The sequence below is a fragment of the Mesocricetus auratus genome, unplaced genomic scaffold (genome assembly GCF_017639785.1).
Source record: "Mesocricetus auratus isolate SY011 unplaced genomic scaffold, BCM_Maur_2.0 Super-Scaffold_100041, whole genome shotgun sequence".
Classification (NCBI taxonomy): Eukaryota; Metazoa; Chordata; class Mammalia; order Rodentia; family Cricetidae; genus Mesocricetus; species Mesocricetus auratus.
Window position 1 is genome coordinate 1,306,498 of NW_024429218.1, and position 23,384 is coordinate 1,329,881.

Here is a 23,384-nt window from a genome sequence, read left to right on the forward strand (position 1 = left end):
TGTGAAGAATTGTGCTGGTATTTTGATGGGGATTACATTGAATCTGTAGATTGTTTTTGGCAAGATTGCCATTTTTACTCTATTGATCCTACCTATCCAAGAGAGTGGGAGATCTTTCTGTTTTCTGTTGTCTTCTTTAATTTCTTTCGTTAATGACTCAAAGTTCTTGCGATATAGGTCTTTCGCTCATTTGTTTAGCGTTTCCCCCAAGGTATTTTATGTTGTGTGTGGCAATTGTAAAGGGTGATATTTCTCTAATTTCTTTCTCAGCCCTTATATTGTCTGTATATAGTAGGACTATTGATTTTCTTGAGTTGACCTTGTATCCTGCCACTTTGCTGAAGGTTTTTTATCAGCTGTAGGAGTTCCCTGGTAGAGTTGTTTGGGTCACATGTGTAAACTATCATATCATGTGCAAATAGTGAAAGTCTGACCTCTTCCTTTCCAATTTCTATCCCCTTGATCTCCTTTTGTTTTCTTATTGCTCTAGTGAGAACGTCAAGTACAATATTAAAGAGATATTGGGAGAGGGGACAGCCTTGTCTTCTTCCTGATTTTAGAGGAGATGCCTTGAGTTTCTCTCCATTCAGTTTGATCCTGGCTGTTGGTTTACTTTATATAGCTTTTATTATGTCTAGGTATGTTCCTGTTATCCCAGATATCTCCCAGACCTTTATCATGAAGGGGTGTTGCATTTTGTTCAAGGCTTTTTCAGCACCTAGTGAGATGATCATGCGATTTTTGTTTCTCAGCTTGTTTATACAGTGGATTACATTAATGGATTTTCATATGTTGAACCATCCCTGCATGCCTGGGATGAAGCTACTTGATTATGAAGGCTGATTCTTCTGATGTGTTCTTGGATCCGATTTGCCAGTATTTTATTGAGTATTTTTGCATCAAAGTTCATGAGGGAAATTGGTCTGAAGTTCTCTTTCTTAGTTGTGACTCTGTATGGCTTGGGTATCAATGTTATTGAAGCCTCAAAAAAAGAGTTTGGTAAAGACCCTTGTGCTTCTATTGCATGGAATTCTTTGAGGAGAATTGGTGTAAGCTGTTCTTTGAATTTCTGGTAAAATTCTGCACTGAAGCCATGTGACCCTGGGCTTTTTTCTGGTTGGGAGACTTTTGATGTTTCTATTTCCTTAGGTGTTATAGGTCTATTTAAATTGCTTATCTGTTCATGATTTAATTGTGGTAGGTGATATCTATCCAGAAAGTTTTCCATTTCCTTAAATTTTCGAGTTTTGTGGAGTACAGGTTTTCAAAGTATGACCTGATGAGTCTCTGGATTTCCTCAGTGTCCATTGTTATGTCCCCCGTTTCATTTCTGGTTTTGTTAATTTGCATGTTGACACTCTTTCGTTTGGTAAATTTGGGTAACAGTTTGTCTATCTTGTTGATTTTTCTCAAAGAACCAACTCTTTGTTACACCGATTTTTTTGTATTGTTTTCCTAGTTTCTACTTTATAGATTTCAGCCCTCAATTTGAATATTTCCTGACTTCCACTCCTCCTGGGTGAGTTTGATTCTAGAGCTTTCAGATGTGCTGTTAATACTCTAGTGTGACTATTCTCCAGTTTCTTCATGTGGGCACTTAGTGCTATGAACTTTCCTCTTAGCACTACTTTCAAAGTGTCCCATAAGTTTGGGTATGTTGTGTCGTCATTCTCATTGAATTCCATGAAGCCTTTAATTTCCTTTTTTATTTCTTCTTTGACCCAGGAATGGTACAATTGTGCATTATTCAATTTCCATGAGTTTGTAGGGTTTCTGTGATTTGTGTTGTTGTTGAATTCTAATTTTAAAGCATGGTGGTCTGATAAGATACATGGGGTTATTCCAATTTTTTTCTACCTGTTGGGGTTTACTATGTTGCCAAGTATGTGGTCAATTTTGGAGAAGATTCCATGTGGTGCTGAGAAGAAGGTATATTCTTTTGTGTTTGGATGGAATGTTCTATAGATGTCTGTCAAACCCAATTGAATCATAATTTCTATTAGTTCCTTTGTTTCTTTGTTAAGTTTCTGTCTCAAAGTCCTTTCAAGTCTCCAACTATTAGTGTGTGAGCTTTTATGTATGGTTTGAGTTTTAATAATTTTTCTTTTACGAATGTGGGTGCCATTGTATTTGGGGCATAGATGTTCAGAATCTAGACTTTATCTTGGTGGATTTCTACTGTCATGAATATGAACTGACCTCCTTTATCTCTTTTGATTGATTTCAGTTTAAAGTCTAGTTTGCTAGATATGAGGATTACTACCCCTGCTTGTTTCTTGGGTCCATTTGATTGGTAAATCCTTTCCCAACCCTTAACTCTGAGGCAACGTCTGTCTTTGAAGCTGAAGTGTGCTTCTTGTATGTAGCAGATGGATGGTTTCTGTCTTTGAATCTATTTTGTTAGCCTGTGCCTTTTTTTTTTTGGTTTTTCTAGACATGTTTTCTGTGTATTGTTTTGGAGCTGTCCTGGAACTCACTCTGTAGACCAGGCTGACCTAGAACTCACAGAGATCCACCCACCTCTGCCTCCTGAGTGCTGGGATTAAAGGTGTGTGCCACCAACTCCTGGCTGCCTGTGCCTTTTTATGGGCGAGTTAAGACCATTAATATTGAGGGATATTATTGACCTTTGATTGCTCATTCTCATTTGTTTTGGAATGGTTGTTCTTGGTGGAATTGCATGTGGATTTCCACCCCTTTTGTCTCTTGGCTGCTGGTAAAGTGGGATTATCTATTACCTACGTTTTTCTGGTTATAGTTAACTTCCTTGGATTGCAGTTTTCCTTCCAGAATTTTCTGCAGGGCTGGGTTAGTGGATATGTATTATTTTAATCTGGTTTTGTCATGGAATATCTTGTTTTCTACATCTATATTGATTGGAAGTTTTGCTGGGTATAGTAGTCTAGGCTGGCATCCATGGTCTCTTAGCGTTGATAGAATATCTACCCAGGACCATCTGGCTCTCAGAGTTTCCATGGAGAAGTCAGGGGTAATTCTTATAGTTTTGCCTTTATATGTTATTTGACCTTTTTCCGTAGCTGCTGTAAGTATTCTTTCTTTATTCTGTATAATTGGGGTCTTGATTATTATGTGGCGAGGGGACTTTTTTGTGGTCCACTCTATTTGGTGTTCTATAAGCTTCTTGTACCTTCATTGGCATGTCTTTCTTAAGGTTGGGAAAGTTTTCTTCTATGATTTTGTTGAATATGTTTTCTGGTCCTTTGAGGTGGGTTTCTTCACCTTCTTCTATACCTATTATTCTTAGGTTTGGTCTTTTCATAGTGTCTCATATTTCCTGGATATTTTGTGTTGGGGATTTGTTGGACTTAAGATTTTCTTTACTTGATGAATCTATTTGTGTCCTAGACTCCTAATGTGTCTTCAACACCTGAGATTCTCTCTTCCATCTCTTGCATTCTGTTGGTTATGCTTGCATCTTTAGTACTTGACCATTTCCCCAGTTTTTCTATTTCCAGCGTTCCTTCAGATTATGTTTTTTTTATTGTCTCCATGCCATCTTTCAACCCTTTCACTGTTTGGATTGTTTCTTGTAATTTTTTGCTTCGTGTTTTCCTTCCTTTCTTGCATTTGTTGGAATTTTTGGTTTGTTTTTTCTTCCCTTTTTTGCATTTTTTGGTTTGTTTTTTCCTTCCATTTCTTTAAGGGATTTTCTCACATCCTCTTTGAGGGCCTCTATCATTTTTATGTAGGTGTTTTTAAAGTCATTCCCTTCTGCTTCTTCTGAATCAAGGTGTTCAGGTCTTACTGGTGTAGAATGTCTAGACTCTGGTGGTGTCATGTTTGTTTTTCTTTTGCTGAGTGCATTCTTATATTGTCTCTTTCCCATCACTTCTTCCGATGGGTGTAGAAAGAGACTCTTCCTCTCCTTGTGGGTAGGCGACCAGGGTTCCCTTTTGATTGTTGCAAGCTAATCCAGTACTCTCTGGTCTCTGCTCTATGTCCTCTGCCCTCTGCCCCGAGTGAGGGCAGGAATAGACTGGCTCTCTCTGCAGGCTCCTGATCGCTTGGTCATCTGTCTGGGGGTGAGTTGACCTGGGTGCAGTTCCCAGGCCAGGGCATTCGAGAGAGGGAGAACAGGAGGGATTCAGGTTTAAGATGGGGACCCAGTGCTTAACTCTGCCCTCTGCCCTCTGCCCTCAGTGTGGGCAGAAGTGGTCTGTAGTTCTCTTTCTTAATTGTGTCTTTGTGTGGATTGGGTACCAAGGTAATTGTAACCTCATAAAAAGAATTTGGCAATGTTCCTTCTGCATCTATTGTGTGGAACACTTTGGGGAGTATTGCAATGAGGTCTTCTTTGAATTTCTGGAAGAATTCTACACTGAAGCCATCTGAGCCTGGGCTTTTTTTTTTTTTTGATTGGGAGACTTTTGATGGCTACTTCTATATCATTAGGTATTATAGGTTTGTTTAGATTGCTTATCTGTTCTTGTTTTAATTTTGGTAAGTTATATCTATCCAGAAAATTGTCCATTTCCTTTAAATTTCAAATTTTGTGGAGTACAGGTTTCCAAGTATGACCTGATGATTCTCTGGATTTCCACAGTGTCTGTTGTTATGTCCCCTTTTCATTCCCAATTGGGTTAATTAGCATGCTCTCTCTGCATTTTGGTTAGTATAGATAAGGGTTTGTCCAACTTGTTGATTTTCTCAAAGAACCAACTCTTTTTTTCATTGATTCTTTGAAATGTTTTCCTCATTTCTACTTTGTTGATTTCAGCCCTCAATTTGATTATTTTCTGGTTTCTACTCCTCCTGGGTGTGTTTGCTTCTTTGTCTTCTAGAGCTTTCAGTTGTACTGTTAATTCTCTAATGTGACTATTCTCCAGTTTCTTCATGTGGGCTCTTAGTGCTATGTACTTTCTTAGCACTGCTTTCAAAGTGTCCCATAAGTTTGAGTGTGTTGTGTCTTCATTCGCATTGAATTCCAGGAAGTCTTTAATTTCTTAATTAATTTTTAATACTTCCTTGACCCAGGAATGGTGCAATTGCATATTGTTCAATTTCTACGAGTTTCTAGGATTTCTGCGATTTGTATTGTTGTTGAATTCTAATTTTAAAGCATGGTGGTATGATAAGATACAGGGGGCTATTCCAATTTTTTGTATTTGTAGAGGCTGCTATGTTTCCAATAATGTGGTTGATTTTAGAGAAGGTTCCATTTGGCACTGAGAAGAAGGTATATTCTTTTGTGTTTGGATGGAATGTTCTATAGATATCTTTTAATCCCAATTGAGTCATGACTTCTGTTAGTTCCTTTGTTTCTTTATTAAATTTCTGTCTGGAGGCCCTGTCTAGTGGTGAGAGTGGAGTGTTGAAGTCTCCTACTCTTAGTGTGTGAGATTTTTATGTGTGATTTGAGCTTTAGTAATGTATCTTTTACAAATGTGGGTGTCTTAGTACTTGGGGCATAGATGTTCAGAACTGAGACTTCACCTTGATGAACTTTTCCTGTGATGATTATGAAATGTCCTTCTTCATTTCTTTTGATTGATTTTAGTTTGAAGTCTAATTTGTTGGACATTAGGATTGCTACACCAGCTTGCTTCTTGGGTCTGTTTGATTAGACAATCTTTTCCTAACCCTTTACTCCGAGGTAACGTCTGTCTTTGACATTAAGACCACTTCCTGCACATAACACCAGTAAATAAAGACACTGAGATCAACGATTAATAAATTGGACATCCTGAAACTAAATGGCTTCTGTAAGGCAAACAACATAGTCACCAAGACAATATGGCAGCCACAGAATGGGAAAAGGTCTTCACCAACCCCACATCTGTCAGAGGGTTGATTGCCAAAATATACAAAGAACTCAAGAAGCTAGTCACTAAAACACGAAATAGTCCAATTAAAAAGTGGGGTACAGATATAAACACATAATTCTCAATAGAGAAATCTAAAATGGCTGAAAGGCACTTAAGAAAGTGCTCAACACCCTTAGCCATCAGGGAAATGCAAATCAAACAACTCTGTCATACCATCTTACTCCTGTCAGAATGGCTTAAATCAAAAACACCAATTGCCACAGACCATCCCAGCCAGGTATGGGGGTCCCTGGGATGAGAATTCTCAAAGACTAAGTGGGTAAGGATTTGCCAGTGACAAACAGATATAAACACAGAGGCAGTTTGAATCTGAGTGTATTTTTCAGCTTTTTAGCAAGGCTTTTCATCCATAATAAGGCATATCTTCTCAAAGTTTGTGTTCAGTGAAACAGAGAAATGACATCATTGTTACTAGGCATAGTAACACACAACTTTTCCAAGACTAATAAAATGATAAATGAAAAGCTCATTCATGGCTAACTGTAGCTAACCACCTATTTCTAAGATCAGATTAATAAATTGTTATGGTTAGTTATTTTTGATATCTGTTACCTAGTCACAGTTGTTTGACTCTGTTCCCTAGTTCTTGCGAGTCTTCAAAATAGAGCAATTTTAACTTTTTTTCTTCTTAAAAAAGCTTTCTTTACCAAACACTGAAATCACTCTCAATCACACATGTACAGCCATATGAAACTTTATTATTGGGACAATTTTTATTAATACTGTTACTATTTACTTATATGAATGACATGAATGATTCAAAACGCACTGGTTTTCCTGGAGACTAGGTCATGTTCAGTGACCATGTCTCAGGGGACATTTTCTCATTTATTTCTTTTGTTTAAAATGTCAGCATAGGCTTTCAGGAGCATTTCGTTAATATCAGGAAAGAATAGAAGAGCAGAGATTGCCATGAGAACTACAGCTCAATATTTTTCTCCAGCTGAGAGTTCCACAACTGCTTCCAGGAGACCTCCTTCTTCTGAAGTTATCACCTCGGTCTGTGGAACTTGTCACACAGAATCTACTGGATTTGGTGTGGCAACCAATGACAGTTTATGCTTCGGAGGTTGTGGAGAAAGGGGGCATACTCCTCCACTGCTGGTGTGAGTGCCAACTGGTAAAATCACTTTGGAAATCAGTATGGCAGTTTCTCAGGAAAATGAGAATCAGTCTACCTCAAGATGCAGCAATTCTTCTCTTAGACATATACCCAAGAATGCATATTCATACAAAAAGGACATATGTTCAACTATTTTTATAGCAGCATTGTTCGTAATATCACAAACCTGGAAGCAACCTAGATGACTCTCAACTGAAGAATGGATAAAGAAAGTGTGGTACACTTACACAACAGAGTACTACTCAGCATAAAAAAAAACAATGTAATCTTGATATTTGCTGGCAAATGGATGGAACTAGAAGAAACTCTCCTGATTGAGGTAACCTAATCACAAAAAGACAAACATGATATGTACTCACTCATATATGGATTTTAGACATAGAGCAAAAGATTACTAGCCTACAATGCACATTGCCAGAGAAGCTAGGAATCAAGGAGAGCCCTAAGAGAGACATACATGGTTCCCCAGAAAAGGGCAAAGGAAGAAGATCTCCTGAGCTAATTGGGAGCATGGGGGAAGGGGAAAGGGAATTAGGAGAAAGAGAATGGGAGAAGAGGAGGGGAGAAGAAGATCCAGGGAGCATGAAGGAGCAGGGATCAGGGGAAGAATAGAGGAGAACAAGAAAAATGATACTGTAATAGAAGGAGCCATTATAGTTATAAAGAGAAATCTGGCACTAGGGAAATGTACAGAGATCTACAAGATGACTCCAGCTAACAATCTTAGCAATAGTGGAGAGGCTACCTTAAATAATCTTCTCCATTAAAGAGATTGGTGACTACATTATATGCCACCCTAGAGCCTTCATCCAATAGATGATGGAAGCAGAAGCAAACACACACAACTAAATACTGAGCTGAACTCTGGAATCCAGTTGCAGAGAGGGGGAGTGATGAACAAATGTGTCAAGACCAGGCTCGAGAGACCAACAGATATAGCTGACCTGAAGAAGTGGGAGCTCGTGGACCCCAGACTGACAGCTGGGAAACCATCATAGGACTGTTCCAGACTCCCTGAATGTGGGTGTCAGTTAAGAGGCCTAGGCAATCTATGGAGCCTCTGGTAGTGGATCGGTATTTATCCCTAGTACCCAAATAGACTTTGGGAGCCCACTCCACATAGAGAGATACTCTTTCAGCCTAAACGCATGGAGGAGGATCTAGGCCTGCTCCAAATGATATGACAGACTTTGAAGATCACCTATGGAAGGCCTCACCCTCCATGGGAAGCAGAAAGAGGATGGGATAGGGAGTTGGTGGGGTGCAGAGGAGGAGGGGAGGGAGAGGGAACTGGGATTGACATGTAGAACAAGCTTGTTTCTAATTTAAATTTTAAAGCAGAAAAAAATATTACCTGTTTCTCTGCACTTTTGCAGGCTCCTTTATCACAGTATGGATAGCTTCTAAGTGAATATTTTATCACACTTTCAGGTACATGGTTGAATATATTCTGGATACCTGCTCTCTACTGTCCCAACTTGGACATACATCTCTTTTCACTCCAGTTAATTCTATGCTGCAGTCTTACAATTGGAAAGGGCTTAACAGCATAAGCATTCCTTACACCCTCTATTACCAAGGTGATATAGGCTTTTCAGTATTGACTGGGGTCAGTACACTGGCAGAAATTCACTTCAAATCTCATATGGCTTTTCTTCACTAAAGCCTTCCAAAGCTATGAACACTTGGTGTGTAGTTTCTCTGTGATGAAACCCCAGCAGGCAACTATTCTCTGGGCAGGTTAATTGGAACCCTGAAGGCACAAGTGCCCAGAGGACCATAAGTCTTACTACACCAATGGGAAGTTTATAGAATTTTAAGCTTTCTACTAGACATACTAATAAAAGACAAGCAAGTTGCAACTTAAAAAGCAAGACTCGAGAGAAAGTCGACAAAGCTTGGGTGGAGTTTTTTTTATTAGGAGAGAGCGAATGTGAAAAATGGGAAGGGGAGGGGGAGACTGACCTCTGGTGACAGGAGCATCAGAAGAGTCAGAGAGAGAGAGAGAGAGAGAGAGAGAGAGAGAGAGAGAGAGAGAGAGAGAGAGAGAGCAGACAGACAGACAGACAGACAGACAGACAGACAGAGACAGAGAGACAGAGAAGCAGAGAGGGAGGGAGGGAGGGAGATGGGATGTTGGCAAGACCCTTTTGAAACGGAACATAGTGAATGTGCACAGGTGATGCTCTTAATAGCTGATGCTGATAATTCATCCTGTCAGAAACCCAAGGACAGGCCAGTACATATACTTAAATACCAACACAAGTGAAACTAATTTTAAAATTATGTTATTTACCTTATTACAACCAAAATATTTTCATTTGAGCATAACACCAAATGTTACAAGTTAAACACTTTACATTTTTGTATCATACTAATCCCTTGAAATCATGTACATTTTTCTCATGTGACATGAGTGCTAGGTAGCCACAGGTAGATAGTGTATATCATAACTCAGGATTCTGTTTTTATGAGAACAACTATAAAGATTAAGGCATTATGTTGGCCTGCCCCTGTCACCTGGCAGAATGCCCTCAGGCAGTGCCCTGGACAGCCCAAGGTTCCACGGAAGTGCAAAGGACCCCTTGTACAGAAAAACCCACCCACTTAATGGCTTTTCTGCCTGCTCATCTTTCTCCTCTCTTCTCATTCCACTCTCTCTTTCCCACTCTTCTCTCTTTACTGCTGTTCCCTAGGGCAGACAGGACTTTTCCTGCCTCTCTCTTCTCTCCTGTCCTCTTTCTCTGTATCTCTTTACCTCTTTTCTCTTCCCTTTCCCCTTCCACATCTGTTCCTGGCTGGCCAACACTTACCCCTCCCTTTGCTCCCTTTTCCCAGTAAACTCCATGTGGGTTTGTTGGATTTTGGTGGATCGTGTTTCACCACACAGCAGCTGCTGCAGAAGAACAAGGATTCATGTGAGTTTGAGATGCTTCTCCAGTTCTTTTGCCAGCACAGTTCCATCCTAAGTCATCTGTTTTCCCTTCAGAGGGTTCTGTTGTCCGTGGAAAAGATTTATCCGTTGCCTGCCAATCAGGCTTCACAGAAGGGCTGCTGAGTGGAGGTGTTTTGAGGATTCCAGAAGTATAACCCACCAGTCCTTTATGAAGGCTGCAGGCAGCCCAAGGGTAATGTGGTGGCATGGATTATCTTTCTGCTGATCTCTACCCACTCCACTAACAGTCCCTCTCTAGCACATTCTCCTAGAAGCTGCCTCTCCCTCTCCTCGCTCCTCTCTAGTATGAGCAGGAGCAACAGAAAGGAAGGCCCTTGTTGTTGTAAATGGGGCTTGAAGAAGCTCCACAAAGAGCATAAAATAACACCACTTTCACAGGCAATCACACCGAAGCAGTTAAAACAAACCGAGAACTCAATTACCCCCCATTACTATCGAATTGTGTGCTCCTGTCTCGCTACATCTCTTGACTTTTGGAAGGGGCAAAGGACATCTTCTGTAACTTGCTAATAGACTATGCCCATTGGGAAAGCTTCCATTTCATGCAGAGGGTCCAGCCTCCTGCAGGTCAGAGAGACTGGGAAGGATTGGCAGAATTGCTGAGAAAAAGCACACAGACTTCTTTGCTGGGGGATAATAGCTGCTCTTCTGTTTATTATTCTTTCTGTTTCTTGTTCTACTCTATTCTTCTTCCTATCTGGTCTTTTACACTGATGATTCCCTTCTTCTCCTTTCCTGCTGACATCCTTCTGACCACTCTCTGATTTCTTTCTTCTACATCTTTCCAGTGTTTTCCTTCTAACCAACTTTATTTTTTCCCTTACAATTTTTACATCCAGCAAAAATTTTCAAGCAGTATAAAAATTAAGTTATATTTTCAAATGAATGATTATAATGAATACAAGTAAAAAGAACATGTTGTCCATATCTTTTACATGACTAAACATTTTATGTATTACAGGTAAAAAAACAAGTTATTCCCCAGAACCCACATACATTTATGCCTAAGCAACTTGTTATAGACTAACAGAGTATAACCAAGCAAGGTATTTTTCTTAGCCAATTCTTTTACTGACAGGCTGAATTTCATGGTTACAAAGATAGGACCAATCATTTTATTATTTATCTCAAAAGGTAATATTATAAAAAAATCTTAAAATGATTACAAATCTAAACCTTCACATATGAAAAGTCAGCTCTACTTTAAATCCTCATGGTACACACCCTTTCATCAACAGAAATGGGTACAAGGAACTAATTATCACCTTTGATCACCAACCCATCCTAGCACTAACCATTGTTTTGTCCCCTAACCTCAGGGAGTCCCTTGCTCAGATATTAAGATTGCATCTTTCTAAACTTTAAGTTATTCCCCAAGATTTTCTACCTCAAAGCCATTAACAAAAACACCTTAGCCTAACCTTATTAACAATCTGCATTCCTGAATTCTCTCTAAGGTTGGTGGTTTAATCATTAATCTGATCCAACAGCAATGCTTGGATAAAGGCAGTCACTGTTATTGTAAGTACCAGTAACATTGTTCACTGAGGGGCTAGAAACCCTCTGAGAGTTTTCATACCCTAAATTATGAGAAATGTGGTGACCATGAAGGCAACAACCAGAGTTTTGTTCAATAACAGCTTGTAGTCTTCAGGACACATAGTCCTTGGGGCTTTACCTATCTAAGGCTCACTTAGGCATGGCTTTGCTGACTGTCCAGGCATGTTCCATGAGTTCTGATGCTGACTGTTGGTCCCCTTGAATGACCTCTGACAATTTCACTCATCAACCCAAGTGAGAAGGATAATTGAATTATTCTCCTGCTATTTAATCAGCTGTAAAGTAAAAGCTCTTTCCTTATTTGGTTAGCAGCAATGGCTAAAAATTGTATTGAGAAAAGAGGGAAGTAGAGAGCACGGAAAAGAGTAGAGGAGAAGAAAGAAAATCTCTCCCATAGTCACATACTATATTACAAGCATTAAATCATACACTTGTGTTTATAGCCATAGTAAATTGAAGACATAGTGTCACATGGACATCCTAAATATGTTAAATTAATGCCTTCTCTATAAAATATGAATAATCATACAACCAACCACAGAGATATCATAAACACCAAAGGTAGTAGGAATTTTGTGTTTCTCTGTGATTATCTACCATCTACCTATCTATCTGCTTATCTAGCAACCTATCATTCTCAAAAAGATATAAATAAAAGAATGTGATATGAATAAGACAGACCTGATTAACAGAACAGCATAAAGAGGATGGTAGTGACCCTCCTGGTCAATTTGGTGCATAGCCATATTCAGAACCTTTGTCTATTCTCAGCAGCGTAAGTGACAGACAAATGTATGTTATACAATAAGGACATAGTTCTCTACAGAGAATAAAAATGAAAGAGATGATGAGAGTGAAAATAATGAGTCTAAAGTGTCATGCTCTAAAGACAATATGGTCAGATATGGGTAATTGAATTGGGGCTCCATTCCATGTACTCCATGCATAGAAAGAACTATACTTTTGTCCCTTGAATGAAGTCCTGAATGACTATAGATGACCTGTGGACGTATGATTTAATAGGTTTGTCTTGTCATCCTATATGGTAACTAAGATTATCAGAAAGATATATATACATAGTGAAAAGTAAACTCCCAGGGCACTTGCAAAGGTGACCCAGGGTTGTACAGTTTAGGTAGGAGAGGAGTCTGATCTATAGGCCACACATTTGGACTTTCTAGCTTGGATACAACTTCTCTGTTTAAAGAAAACCTATGATAAGGATTTGAAAGATGGTTCAGTTGGTGAAGCTTTTAACACAAAGTGTGAAGACCTAAGTTCCTACTCTCAGAACCAGTATAACCCCAAATGTATTAGAGCACATCTTTAATCCAAGTACTTCTGTGGGAGATGGGGTTCAGAGACATGAGAACCTCCTGAAACTTCTGGACCAGGTAGCTAGGTATGGGAAGTGGCAAGCAAGAGACTCTGCTTCAAAGAAGGTAAAAGGTGAAGAATGATACCACACATTGCCCATTGGCATTCATATACTATAGCACAAGTGTACCCATACTCACAAGAACACACACACACACACACACACACACACACACACACACACTACATAGAAGGCCTCACCCTTTCTATGGAGCAGAAGAGGGATGGGGGTTGGTGGAGAGCATGGGAGGATGGGAGGAAGAGGGAACTGGAATTGATATATAAAATAAGATTGTTTCTAGTTTAAATTAAGAAAGAAAAGAAAAGATAGTGTCTCCATCCCTGAGCCATTCCAATGGGCTTTAAAGATGATATAAATTATTATCATGACTCACCATTCATACGGTTGGACATTGAGTTATGGAAAGAGAGTCAAAAACATATCCACATTTAGCAGCCTATTTGAGTCCCATGGAGATTCTGTAAGGAAGGGTTAGTTTAGAGAATAAACAAATGAAGTAACCAGGGTCTTGCAAGACAAAATTACATTTTTTTCAATAGTGACATTGAACCACCTGCCAAAACACTTCCTAATATTCAGTTGAAAATATAATGCAGAATGAAATTTTTTCTTTAGAATACTGTCACTGTAGGAGCAGGGGCTCTGAAGTGATTTAGGGAGGACAGACAGCGTAAGTGACAGACAAATGTATTTTATACAATAAGGACATAGCATTGGTGAATACGGACGGATCATCAGACATGGAGGAAAAAACTGAAGTAGCTATTCACAGCGTTAAGCTCTCTGAGGGAAAGCAGACTTCCCTCAGATCAAAGAACAGGTGCTATTCATCACCTACAGAACCGACTATAGAATTTAATTTATAGTGGGCACTCATTCAGTGTTTGTTTAATAAATAAGCTCTAAAGTACAATACATGTGCCTTTCACTCTGCTGGCCTAATCATGAATCATAATTTAGGAGAGGGCAATATGAACAGCTAATTGAGTTCTCATTCTCATTGCCTACCCATATCCATCTATTCAATCTCCTTCCTTTCAGAATTCAACAACAAGCTTATACTGTTGGCTGACTCTATGCCAGCCATTATTTTAGAAACTCTGGTTTTGAATAGCATAATCCCTGCTCTGCCTGAGAAACAGAGTAAATAGGAGTTGGAAGATTAGGTGGGTGTCAGACTTAGAGAAACACAGGGTATGACTGGAGAAGGTCAGCCAATTGGGATAGTATCTTAGATGAAGAGATCACAAAATGTCTGGTTATGGAAGTAAAACCAGGTAGAAACCAGTGGAGTCTCATTCTTCAATAAGCCTGAAGTGCAAGGACAGTTAGAAAAGTGATATAATGAAGCTCGAATCTTAGGAAACTCAGCCAGAAGAATGGAGGATGTAGACAACAAGGGAGAAGGGGTCAAAAATCAGAGCTATGGCTAAATTTCGCCTCCCCATTGCTGAGCACTGATGACAGGGATACAGAGTGCTCAACCGGAATTACACACAGCCCAGTTTGGGTTTGTTTGCCACCAGATCTATGTAGTATTCCTCTTCATTTTCTCTTGCTTCTCATCTTCCTGAGACAGTTTATTACAGATGACTCACCATGAGTTACAGTGTCCTTGTATTTCAAACAGCACGCCTAAGCCCTTGCAGTCCCCAGTGAAGGTACATGTTATTTACTCTCTTAAAATGAGGAGGTGTTTTAATTGAGATACTAAGTACATAAATAACTGCTCAAAGTGTCAAAGCTAGCAAAAGGCAAATCCAGACTTAAAACTCAAGAGCTTAGCACACTATTGAGTAGAGTTTAGCAGACTGTCCTTGGAGCTGACCTTTGGACCTGAATCTGGGCTGGATAGCACTGAGTTAATGCTCCTCTGAGATATGGAACCCTGTACTCCTACTGATGTCTTGGAAGATATCTCTGTTTCTCATGTCAATTCTTATTGTTGTTATAAGTCCCTTTTATCCTAAGTGGGAACTGTCATTCGAAGCCCCACAGCTTGGACCCTATCTATCTGGAACTGGGGCAGGGGGCCGGGGGGAGCACTAAAGTTCCTTTGTGACTGTATGGCATTGTCTCATGAAGAAGTGTGGTATTCTTTTGCTCTCAGAGCCCTTCATCTCAGACTCCTTACATGTGAGATCCAACAGCCTCGTTGTTGGAGGACCTCCCTTTGGTCAGAGAGGTCAGGAGATGGCCAGAAACAAGGCTCATTCTTGTCCCCTACCCTGGGCTCCTCCAAACTGAGTCTGGATAATAAATACAGTCTGTAAATATACACCTACACCATCTCCAGGCAGAATAGCTATAACCTTAATAATGTTATCCTGCCACCTCATGCACCTAATAGGGGAGAAAACTTTCTGTTCCCATGTATGCATCATAGCACTGTGGATTGCAGCAAAACCATTGCTAGGGTGCAATTTAAATCAACAGTTAAGTAAATACAGCTTTAAAATGTGAGCAGATAGAATTCTGTCATCAAAATCATGTTTTCAAGTAATATTTAATGGCCTGGAAAATAACACCAAATATATTAAGTCAAAAGAGTATAAACTATGAACAATTTCATTGAATTTTGTCTCTAATTATTGATGCAATAGCAACAATAGAGAGACAATCTAGATTAAATTACATCAAAATATTCATAATGATTATTTTCAAGACTATATAGTTCCACATTTTGTTTTAGCTCTTTATATATTATAGTATTTTTCAATTATATGCAAACAATGAAAAAGACTTCAAATGTGCTTGAGAGATCCTGTAAAGATCTATTTTTAGAAGGATTTTTAAAATTGGACAATAGAATGCATTGCAGATCTATTCTAACACAGTGACTGTAGGGGATTTTAAGCATTTTTTGTCTTGATTTTTTCCCTTTCCCATTTAAGCTTTCTGGGGTGTTTTGTGCTTGGTTGCCAGTCAGTAGTTCACAGAATTAGCTGGCTACATATCTAAATCATCAGAATGGTCTTTGCTTATTGAGTGCTTACAATATTCTATGTGACATTGATCACCAACTTGGTTTTGGAAAAGGATACCAGAGGAGTTCAGCCATTCCTAAAATACTCCCAGGACACATAGTTTGTGCCTGCTGGTGGCTTAACTATTGTGGATATAAAAGTTAGTATGTTTCCTTTGAAGATAATGGTATGTTATGTTGTGGCTTGTACTACATACAGAGAATTGTAGGCATGCTAGGTGAATTCTCTGTACCTGGTACTACCAATGTTATTTTAGCTCATTTCAGATGGATTATAGTGGGAAGGATGTGGTAGAGCAGAGCTGTTCAACTCTGGGAGAAGACACACTCTTTGAAGAGATACCCTTAGTGATCTACTTCCTCCAACCAGGCTCTCCCTTCCTAAGTCTTTTCTGAGAATCAAGACAACCTCTTAACCATAGGCCTACGAAGAAAAAAGAAACAAGTTATATGTTGAGCCTGAGCATCAGCTGTCCCTTCTTTTCCTCCTCTTTCCATCCTCGCGTCACATCTTGCATTTATCCTTTACTTCCCTTCCTCCCTTATTCCTTTCCCCTCCTGTCTTCCTGCATCCTTCCCCTTCTTCTTTCCTTCCTATGTTCTCTTCTCTTTCTTTCCTTCTTCCTTTCTTTCTTGCACTCCTTCCTTCTTTCTTTATTTTCCCCTCTGTGTCTCCTTGCATCATGTTCTGAAATAGTACAGAACTTTCAATGAGCAAAGAGTTAAAAATATGGTTTCAGAGCCCTTACATCTTGACACAAAAGAAAAGGCAATTTCGTGCCAGCTAGTGCAGCTGCTATAAGGAAAATGGAATATGGGTTTGATCCACCCAAGAATGGTAGCAATATTTGTGGAGAGTAAAGAAAATTCTTGGCCAATATGAAAACAGGTCTCCCACAAGAGGCAACACCAAAGCGTCTGGGAGATGTCCTAGATGGAAAAGTGTCATGCAGTGTCATCTGAGGAGTGCTCTGTCAGTCAAGTAGAAGATGATCTGGAGCACCATCACCTTTGTTTTCAGATCTTACACACTAAGCATCCGGCAGTCTCAGTCTGGGGACACAGACTAGGTTTTGAGACCATGTCTGCTAACTATCTCTGTCTGAGTAAGTTGAACCAGTATCCTACACGTGTTTGTGGATGAGACACTATTGATGATCTTTCTTCCCTCAATATGATGTTTACTTGCATGACAGGCAGGTCATTTATGGGCTAGTTTAAAAGATCACCAAGCATAACATGCAATGGGACAAGACAAACCATGATTTTGTATGAAAGCGCAAACAGTACAGGAAATAAAGCTGGGTTCTTTGGTACATTTGGGACAGAGGTTTAACATCCTAAAGTCAATGATGCTAAACCAGAAAACAAAACAAAAACAAAAAATATATCAATAAATACTTAAAATGGAAAAAAACAAAAACTAAGTATTCATTCAAACACTAGTTTCAATGTCAGTGTAAAGGCGTTTTAGGTTATATTTTCAGACTTTGAGAAAATCCAATTTCTCTTTTCAGTGTAGATAAGCTTACTCATCATTTATTTAATGACTAATATCCAGATATAAGTGAATACATAACCATATTTATCTTTCTTGGTCTGGGTTACCTCCCCCAGGATGACTTTTTCTTTTCCCATCCACTTGCCTGCAAATTTCATGATGTGAGTTCTTTCAATAGCTGAGGAGTATTCCATTGTATAAATGAAGGGTATTTTCTTTATCCATTCTTCTGTTGAGGGATTCAGCTTCTGAATCTATAAGCCACTCTAATTAAATGTTTTCCGTTAAAAAGAATTGCCGTGGTCATGGTTTCTCTTCACAGCAATAGAAACCCTAAGACAGGTTCCAATGTATACCCTTTTGTGTTTGGGTGAAATGTTCTTTAAACATGTGTTAGGTCCATTTGGTTTATAAAGTTTGTTAGTTCTAGGATTTCTGTTTAGTATTTTGTCTATTGGTGACAGGGGGTATTGAAGTCTCCCACTATTAGTACATGAAGGCCAATATCTGATTCAAATTGTAGTAGTGTTTCTTTTACAAACATGGATGCCCTTTTGTTTGGGGCTTGGATGTTATGAACTGAAATGCAATCTTTGTGGATTTTTCTTTTGGTGAATATGTGGTGTCCTTCCCAAGCTCTTCTGATTACTTTTGGTTTGAAGTCTATTTTGTTATATCTTCTGATGGCTACTTCAATTTGTTTCTCATGTGCATTTGCTTAGGATATCTTTTTCGAACCCTTTATTCTTTGTTGTTGAATTGTGTCTCTTGTATGCAACAGAATGATGGATTCTGTTTTTGTAACCATTCTGTTAACCTGTGTCTTTTTATTGGGGGAACTGGGTCCATTGATACTGATATTGAGAGATATCAATGACCAAAATTGTTGATTGCTGTTATTTGGTGGTGGTTGTAGTGGTGGATTTTTGTTTGTTTGTTTGATTGGTTGTTTTTTTCTTGTTTTTGAGGTGTGTGTATGTGTCTGTGTGTGTGTTTCTTTTCCTTTGAATTTGTGGTCTCAGATAATTTATTCCCTGTGTTTTCATGGTGGTAGTTAACCTCCTTAGGTTGGAGTTTTCCTTCTAGCATCCTCGGTAGGGCTGGATTTGTAGAGGAATATTCCTTAAATTTGGTTTTATCATGGAAAGTCTTATTTTCTCTGTCTATGGTGTTTGGCAGTTTTGCTGGGTATAGTAGTCTGGGTTGGCATCTATGGTCTCCTAGAGATTGCAGCACATTTATTTCGGGTCCTTCTGTCTTTTATAGTCTCCCTTGAGAAATGGGGTATATTTCTAATAGGTCTGCTTTATATGCTTTTTTCCATGTAGCTTTTAATATTCTTAGTTTGATGTGTGTGGTCAGTATTTTAATCGTTACGTAGCATGGGGACTTTCTCTTCTGGTCCAATCTATTGGGTGATCTTTATGACTCTTGTACATTTATAGACATCTTCCTTTTTAGGTTAAAATATTTTTCTTCTATGAGTTTGTTGAAAATTTTTTCTGTACCTTTGAGCTGGATTTCTTTTTCCCCTATTCCTATTATTTTTATATTTGGTGTTTTCATAGTGTCCTAGATATCCTGGATTTTTTTTTGTTTGAGAAATTTTTAGATTCGTCATTTTCTTTGACTAATATGTGATTATTTTCTGATGTATTTTCAACACCTAAGATTATTTCTTCCATCTCTTAGTGATGCTTGTCTCTGTATTTCCTCCTCAAATTCCCAAATTTTTCATTTCCAGCATTACCAGTTTGGGTTCTCTTCATCACTTCTTCCATTTTGAACAGTTTCATTTATTTTCTTGCTCTGTTTGTTTGCATTATCCTGGATTTCTTTAAGGGATTTATCTATTTTCTCTTTAAGGCTCTCTATTATGTTCATACAGGCTGATTTTAGGTCTTTTCCTTTGCCTCCAGCTATGATGGAATATTAAGTGCCTGCAGTGTTAGTGCTGCTGGAATTTAGTGGAAACATTGTCTTGGCTGCCATTGATTGTGTTTTTATGCTGATGTCTAGGCATCTGGGACTTGAATGATTATAGTTCTGGGTGATGATATCTGGTTTTATCTCTGTTGAGTGAGTTTTTGTTCTTTGGTTTCTGCAGCCTAGACTTTAGGAGAGTATGGTTGTGTGTGCAGTCTGGTAGGAAATTTTCTATGGACCTGCTTCCCTGTCCTGCTCAGCTGGTATGTTCCCAGGGACTGCCTGCTGGTGTTAGAGCCTGGGGTAATGGGAGAATTTGAGGGAAGGAGGCTTGGAGGAGAATATCTTTGTGATCCATTGGGGATGGGGTCAGAGAGAAAAGGGAGGTCACAGCTGGTTTTCTGCTGCAGAGCTGGGCACGAGACTGTGGTGAGGGTGCAGGGACTGAATCTGGAGGAGCAGAAGAAGAAGTGTAGACCTGCTGGCAGCCTTTCTATGGCCCTGACTGGAGTTGAGGGATTGGAGAAAGCAGTGAGTATGGGGAGCCATGTTAGAAGAGGAAGATCTGTGGGATCTACAGAAGATAGGAACACTGGGGGCAGGGAATGTTACCACAGGTATTCTGCTACAGATCTGGGGATAAAGCTGGGAGATTTGATCTGGGGGAACAAAGAATTGTGGCTTTTCCGTAGTTGACTTTATAAATGGCTGTGATCAGAAGCTTACGGCAGTGTTCTAGGAGAATTTTATTTTAAAATGAGAAATTAGTAGGTTTGTACCAATTGTAAAAGAACCAACTCAACTCACAGCATGGCAGTCATCATTGTGGTCTTCAGTTTGAGCCTTCTCTTGTGAATATGTCTCCACTACTACTAAGTTCATGTTTTAAGGAAACTCTGTGCCATTCTGTTTACCCTTTTCTTGATTGATTTATTATTCCTGGTTATCTCTTTCATTCACCCAGAAGACATTATCGACTAGGTTCCAGAAACATGTTGATGCAGCAGAATATATAGCTCTTAGCAAAATAATTTACTGCCTTCATGAAGTTTAAATTCTAGTAAATATACAGTTCATCCATAATGCACTGTACATTGGTGACAAAATAAATAATATTAACATTAGAAGGAGTATTTGAAGGTGAATACTAAGACTTAAGAACATTCCACCTATGTGGTCAAGAAGGAAATGATGGAGAAGCCACAGGGACATCTAAAGGAAGAGTAGCCAGCCAAGAGACAATTGTATACACAAGCTCAAAGATGTAATCATCCTCTGGAACAGCTCAGAGTTTAGTGGATAGGGGAGGGGAGAGAGACATGATATATGAAAGATAGAGGTGCTTACCATGGGGCAGACAGGGTCATGTAGGGTCTTGTAAATGACTGTGTAAAAATATTCTTATTTCTGGATGAGGAGACATTGGAAGATGATCTGGAATGAAGGCAAAGCATGATTCAGTTCATGCTTTTAAAGTGGCATATAAGCTATTATAGAGAATAAACTACACAAGAGAGAACAACAATTAGAAACTACTACAGAGACAATAAAAATTAGAGTCTACTATGATGGCCTCTGCTGGAGATAAAGGAGACCCAGACACATGTGGTACAGTGAAGGCAAAGGATGCCTTTTTATCAATAAAATGATCACCATCTTTGTGGCCTACAATAACCAAGATTTATTCTTTACTAAGGTGACCCATATTATCTTTTCTGTAAAATGGGGCTATGAAGTAGCCCCCTTCTAAGACACTGACAGAAAAGGAAGCCTGGGGTTAGTGTAGAGGCAGAGCAAGAAAAATGATTTTGTCTGGTGACCTGACGTTGGTTCCTGGAGCCCACCATGGAAGGACAGGATTGGCTACTTCCCTTCAACCTCCACATATGCACCGTCACCCAAGTGTGGACCTGAACACATACTCACATGTGATATACAAGGAAACAAACAAACAATACACAAATCAGAAAAATTAGTCAAGGAAAAGCATAGAACTATTCCTGGACTTAACACAGGAAGGAAGAAAATCTTCCCGTGGGAGAGACATTGGACAGAAAAGTTGGGGTAATTAGACAATAGGCTCCACACTGGAGGTATAAACAGCAGAGTAGCTCTGGCCTCAACATGTGTTAGCCTGTTTCCTAGTTTCTTTTTTTATTGCCATGACAAAATGTCCTGGTGACAAGCAACTCAGGGGAGGAAGGGGCTTCTTTTAGCTTACGGTTCTAAGTTATAGTCCATAACTGCAAGGAAGTCACAGGGATGGGTGATTCAGACAGCTGGTCACAACACAGCCACAAGCAAGAGCAAGAGAAATAAATACATGAATATTTAGTACTTTCTCCAATCTTATACAGCCAAGAAACCAAACCCACTTTCAGGTTGGGTCTTCCCATATCAATGAAGACCACCCCCTATATATGTTCTTATGAGCCAACATGATCTAGATAATCTTTAACCAAGACTCCTTTCCCATCGTGGTCTGAACCACTGGGAAGATGAATTTTTGATTCCCGAAGATGGGCATAACTGTGGAGGAACAAGTATGGAGTATTCTAGCTTGAGAGACTGGTTAGATGCCTAAGTTTTACATATGGTAATTATGGAGTCAGATGCACAAGTAATAATTCAAAGCATTTCAGGATGGTGAAATGAATCTGGGGGTAGTACACAGTGGAAAGAGAACAGAAAGTATATCATAGGTAAATGTCATTCTGAACTGTGTGTGACTTTTTAAATTACACCATGATCCTTTAGCTTGTAAGAGATATTTGGAAATTCCAAACTGTTGCCACAAGCCTTCTCATAAGGCTAACACATAAACATTAAGCTCCCTTCATCTCTGCCCTCCTCCACCTATGCTCTGTTCCTCCAGTAGTGTAGGGCTGATGATCCGGTCCTGTCTCATGCATCTGCACCATCTCCTACTATACTCTTTCTACAATCTGTGAGCTTATGTAATGGAAACCTCAACCCATTTATCTTTGAAATCCAAACTCCACTATTCCAGAGACTCAAATTTAGACTCAGGCACCTGAGTATGGTTTAACTACCACAAGAAATTGTAATAGACCCATTTTGAAATACACAAACAAGTTCCAAACATTTAGATATGGATATTTAAAAGCCATGAAGGGCAATGATTAATTTTATATAAGGAGCCCCATCACCACCACCACCACCACAACAACAATAACCACAACTATAACCATAACAACCACCATCACTGGAACATTCTGAACAGATTCCTGGCTCAAAATACCATATGGCTGTGGCTCAGCCGACATTCAGTGAACATTTCCTCTGCCACAAGTTTTGTGCTAGATGACTTGGAAAACACACAAATAATCAAGAACCTGCCCTGCTGTAAAAGAAGCTGTGCTGTCTAGGTAGTTTGTTCTATTTTGGAGAAGACTCATTAGACATATTTTCTGCTGTGCGTTCAGAGTATTCTGGACATTTCTTCTATCTTGTGGGAGTTATCAGTTTAGTGGGTAAGTAGTTCAGGACATAAACCCTGCTACATTTGCTAGGGCAGAGTCACCATTTATAACAATATCACATAAACACTCTCCATGCTTTTTTCACACAGAGGGTTTAGAAGCTATAGCCAACTTAGTATCCAGCTATTATGACCTCCTTCCATTTCTTCCTTGTGTACATATCCAACAAGCATTTCACCATTTTGTTCTCATGGCCAGTGCTTCAAGCTGTGAAGTTTGTGATGTTAAGACACATTGGGACTTGCTGGAAGGTAGGAACTTCAATGGTTCTACCTTGCTTAAGCCACCAGATGCACCTCTTGTGAGGGAAAAAGGTGACCCAACTCATCACAAAATATTTGTATTATTTATATTTCTCCTTGTTGTTGTGGTCTGTGAGAAGTCCCCCAAAGACCACCAGTCACAATGCAATTAACAAGAACGTTTTTTATTATACCACATGCATGTGGGAACATACATGCTTATACAAAATGGTGACAACCTTGAGAGGGGCGTGTAGGTTCCTTTTAAGCACAGCTACAAGAATTTTAAAAACAGTGTAACCATTCTACTTAGGATTGGATTAGGCTAGTGACAATCATATC